Source organism: Mya arenaria, chromosome 9, assembly GCF_026914265.1.
Source record: "Mya arenaria isolate MELC-2E11 chromosome 9, ASM2691426v1".
In the NCBI taxonomy this organism is placed as follows: Eukaryota; Metazoa; Mollusca; class Bivalvia; order Myida; family Myidae; genus Mya; species Mya arenaria.
The window spans coordinates 56,295,403-56,301,176 of record NC_069130.1 but is presented as its reverse complement, the minus strand read 5'-3'; positions in this window follow the sequence as shown (position 1 = coordinate 56,301,176).

The window sequence follows — 5,774 nt, the reverse complement described above, 5'->3', positions numbered from 1 at the left end:
ACCAAAATGGAAGGATCAATAAGCACTTTGTCAAAGTACTTATTGTTGCTGTTCTGATTTCGTGATCAAGTCGCACCGTTTGTCAAAAAACAAAAACAACAGTTTACACCATGTTTCAGCTGCAAGACATACTTTTTTCTTGGTGCGTCTTATTTTGAATTAAATGTTAAACATAATGAAGCAATTGATTGACGGAAATAATCAGCCTCGTAGCATGAATAATAGATAGTATAGTTCTCGAAACAGTATGATGAAGCCATTCCGTTCTAAAGACGGCATTTGTTTCTTCTTCAGCCTGGCCCAAATAGCGTGGATATAGAGGATATGGAGGATATGGAGGTGGTTGGGGATTAGGAGGTCTATATGGAGGCGGCTGGGGCTGGGGCGGTTACGGAGGTGGTTATGGAGGTGGCTGGGGATTAGGAGGTGGCTGGGGATTAGAAGAAGGCTGGGGATGGGGCGGATATGGCGGTGGATATGGAGGTGGCTGGGGTGGATACGGACGTGGATACGGTAAGAAACATGACTTTAAGTATCAAACCAAACGCCGAATGTTTTGATATAACTATGTTATTTTAACTGAAACACATGCATGCATTAAGACAATTTACCGATGGTTTCTTGTTGGAATTATTAAGAAATAAGAAGACACACAAAATTGGCTTTATCTGATCACAGTTTCGATCGGTTTTTACTATGTACGGATTTACAATCGACAACATTAAACTTAATCGTGGTAACGATGTCCATTTGTTCAATTTACTATAACCATCTCTGTAGTATAATGTGGAAAAGAGCCCGATCAGTATCAAACTGGCTGGCCGGTTTTCTGATCTGACCATTTTGAAGAAAACGCCTCCTCATAGCTTTCTGTACAGAACGTTTGTACTTTTTCTATCAACATCAGTATTTCGATATGATGAACCGACCATCTGGTAAAGGAAGGAACCTTTATGAATTGAAATATTCCCGTCCCCTTGCAGGGTGGGGAAAGAAGGGCGGTTATGGTGGTTACGGTTATGGCGGAGGGTACGGTTATCTCGGAGGGTACGGCGGTTATGGCGGCGGCTATGGATGGGGCAAGAAATATTAAACCATCTCGGCATAAGTAAGTAAATGACAAAAAAGTGTGATCTATGTTTTCCTGAAAGCCAATGCTGCTATGGTAACAAAGCTATTATGCGATCTATATAGAATAAGGGTATTCTAGAACATGGGAACCTCTGTTCAAATGTAAGTGAATATAACATCGACTGTGTAATATAAGCATTCCTTAATATCTACAGGTGGTTTGTTAACGAAACTCATGCGAGTTGTTTAAGTAAGGGTAAGGAGGCTATGTTTATGAAGATGCTTTTAAACGTGAACGCCTTAAAGTGGTGAAACTTTATCACCACATACTTTGAAAAGCTCAATTGTCATTTAAAAGTACTTCAGAAAGTACATATGTTTTATATATAAACAAGGATTTCGAATACTGATGTACTAGCGCTGTTAAATTGATTGTGCTGAGGTCATCTTTTAATTTAATGATAATGTTTCTTAGTTATTCTGTTGTTTTTTATTATTCATGCTTGTAGTTTGATGTAAACTGTAATTTATTCCATCTATTCCAGACTGCAATTTCGGACCTTTTACTGGAACGTTTTAACGGACAGAGAATCTTTGCTCAATTTACTTTTCTGTTATCTCAGTAAAAATAAATATATCTAAACTCGCATATTTATATATTGTTTTCATTCTCAATATATTGTTCGATAATACTTCTAGGGTACAGTACTCGTATTGTTTATGACGCCATGCAGCAATCTCTAAGTTTCCTTATCAGTCATTTCGGGACGTGTTCTCTGTACTGGGGACCTCTTGACCAAGATGAACACGTTTTGATTTCCCGTGGGGATATATTACCAAAATAGGAACGTTTGTATTAGGGACGTTTTGACATTGGAATATTTGACCTCCTACTTAACATAACACTTTGTTATAGCCAGTGACTGTAACATCTGCTGAAATGTCGGATTTGGACAATATTACCAGCAATGAAAATGATTTTAACATAATACCGACTCAAACGATAACGTTATTACGTTGTATACTTTTGATTCTACCAAGCGTAAAAACCAGGTAATCACTGGCAAGCTCCGAGATAGACCTCGTAAATATAAGTAGGGATACTCGAAAATGTGACACAAGATTACACATACAACATACACGAGGAAGCACTTATAACTAGCACAAAATGGCAAATATAGTTCACAAAACGTAACACACAAGTTAGCATAATATGACACGCATAATTATTATTAAATACGTGTGTAACTTTGTGTTAACACAAGTTTTATTTTCATTCAGGAAGATAATTAGCATCATTAAAAACACCATCAAATCATATTCGTTTAAATTGAAACCGTTTCGAAAACATAATGGCAGCACTTTTTCGGTTGTAATCAATTAATATGACCGGTTTTTACTGTTGTCCCTGCATACAAATGGCTGATGACATCAACAAAAACGGCACTTGTACCTTTCAATGATTAAATCACAATTGCTTAATACATAAACTTTACATAGACATTAGTTTCAAAATCACAGATAGGGCGCAGTTTTGCTTATTGATAACTTGTCTAGCTTTAAGATAAAAGAGCGGCAACAAAAAAAATAAGAGGGTTGCAATAAATTAAAATGGGAAGAGACAAAGAGTACGGTCTTATATCCATTGTATCATATGTAGCACTCTCATACTTTTCGGCAGGCCGGAAGTTAGTTCGACTTAATCGCGATGCGCCTGTATGTAAGCCGCAAAGTAACAACAGAAGAAACCTTCGGAAACCTTGCGACACCCTACCTTTCATACCGATTTTTAAACATCGGATGCTCAAAGGGGCGGTTCCATGTTTTGTTTTGTCGTAAGAGGGGGAGTGACTTAAGGGCGTAACCTGTTGACTTACGCCTCACTTCAGAACCGAAATTTATTTAGTTTAAAGCGTTGGCAGAGTGATTTGGGGGGTACTACGGGGTACTCCCCGAAGACACTTTTTTAACAAGTTATAGTCCTAAATGTGGCACTCAAGGCATAATTGATTACTTGAACTTCTCCTTTTGAAAATAAAAAAGTAAACTTAGACAATTTAAAGATCGGCTAGTGACTCTAGGGAACATGGTGGGTGTATGGCCAGAAAAAGTGGGAAATGTTATAAGAGACGATAAATCACATACATGTTATGGAAGGCGACACCGTCCCGTTTCTCAGTTGAATGTTCAATGGCCTTTCCAGCGCTCTTATGCCACCATTTCTTACTAACGGTACTGTAGTGTTAAAGGGACCAGACACCAGATAGACCCAAAATCAGCAAATACAGTATTTCCCCAAAACAAGCCAAGAAAGTTAATATGAGCTAGTATGAGACCGATAATACAACACTTAACTTCAAATAATTCAAATAATAGTAGGTCGCTGTCTCAGCTGAGTTTATCTGTTTAAAAAAAGCGCATAATGGTTTACCAGTTAAAAATTCGTACATTTAGCATGTGAAAGTCACGTGATTAGTACAGATACATATACCGAACCAATTTAAGATTTACAGGTATTAAAGATGTAGACAAACCCAGTAAATTTCGAATTGGAAAAATGTGCCAAAACGGCGAAAGATACATGTGCCGTAAGCGATGTGATACATCATTAAGTAAAATGGAATGCGTTGTACACATCAATTTTATGTAAGTTTTTGAAAATTTTCTTTTTTTAATGCAATTATATCATCTGGTGTCTATTCCTTTAATGTAAGATGTTTTGTGACGTTGTTTGTACCTCGCTTTATGTAAATGTTTGCTATATATTTGGTATTCTTGAGAAGCCTTAATCTCCAAATGTAATACTTAAGAGAGTCAGGATCAGACTGGTGTACATTCCATAATAAAACCTTTTGTTTATGCATACAGAATAGGTTCTAATAAGTGATTGAAATAAGCGACAATTTAGGAAAAATGTGAAAAATATACCACCATATATAAGGTCGATGTTCAGGTACGTACTCGGCTTATTTGTGTCCGTTTCAAAACATTTATCATTGCCCTGTTATGCAGAAATATGCAGTGTATATGATAACAAAGGGAGTAACTATACAAATGCATATAAGAATGGCTTACTAGAGTTGTCTAAACTATAACTAACGCTTAGCGCGATACTTATACTCTGTGGTTCTTATCGTTTAAACTTACAACAGGTATACGCGAGGATATGTAGCGATTTTCTCGCAGAGTCATTTGACTTTTTAACGGGATTAACCACTGCGTCAGACCGGCGACCGGTCAAACTGAAAATGGAGTGATTAATTGTTATGATGCCTTTCTAAGATTTGACCTTTTGCCCCATGTGATCCATTGTTACAAGCAGTTTGAGACTTGATCAAAGGCATATTCTGACCAAGTTTGAACGTTATCTAACCAATCCCTACGAATATTTATTTTTCACTGTATAAATAGAGGATCTGACATGAGTTGTCATTTAATACCAATTTTTATTATACGAGTTCAGGAAAACTGTTAGTTAGCGAGCCTTTGGCGAGCTTACTAACAGTTTTTCTGGACGAGTTTAATAAAAATTGGTATTAAATGACAACGAGTGTCAGATTCTTTTTATCACATGCTTTTTCCGGTATAAAATGGCAAAAAAAACCTACCTGTTTCACCTGCGAGGCTGATGAGCCGAATATCACCAAGTGTTGTCATTTCCCGCGCTACATGCATTGCAGGAATGTAGTACCAGGATTTATTTAAAACAGCATATATATATACCCGATCGTTTTAATTCCGTTTATTTAAGAATGCATTCTCAGATGATATCCAGTAAAAATTACACTGTAAACACTTTAATTTTAACGAAATCTTTCTTTCTGTTATACCGGAAGTGAACATAAACATCATGACGTCATCTAGTAGATGTGACGTCATAATGTTTATGTTCATTTTCGGTTAAAATAAACTAAATTTTGGACGCTTTTAAATTTGCTTTTTCAAGATATCAAGACGACATACTTTGTTATCCTCTTAATATTTAGAAAGAAATTCAACTACTCTAACAAAACAAATATTTATTATAGAAATAAAATAAGAATTGAAGGTTTCGTATACAGGAATATTACCAATTAGCAGTTCCTTTTTGCCAATTAACTTTTTATAGAAATGCGGAGCGATATATTTTCTGACCAATAGATGAAGATCAATGTTATATTACACATGTGTAATATAAAAAAATACGTGATGGTTATATTAAACCGGAAACAAGGTGTAGCATGTGATAAATATATATTCCAGGGACGCCCGTATGAGACCCTCGCCCATTGTGTTTGCGGAAAGGTAAATTACCTTTTCTCACCTCGGTAAAAATGAAGTTAAAATGTATTTTTTCGTTTGTTCGCGAATAGATAAAAATAACGTGATAATTTGTGGTTGTCAAAGATATGCGCGCAGTGATTCAAAATATTTAAAAAGTCAAATCGTCCTTTAAATAGTTCTAAAGAGAGTGAGGCATAATTTCTTGAATTAAGCGTATACATTTTTTGAAGCCATTTGAGCGAGATTTTTTTATATTTATTTTAAATATTTCAACAACACAAGGTTTCCATGGTGCTACAGACGACGGTCATCAACAAGAAAGGCAATTGCATGATGACAAAAAAAACAGTAGTTCTATGCGGGTACTTTTTATCTTTGCCCGTGGGCACGAAAAGGACTTCCAGCATTGCTAAGCATTTGATTCTACTTATATTGGGTGA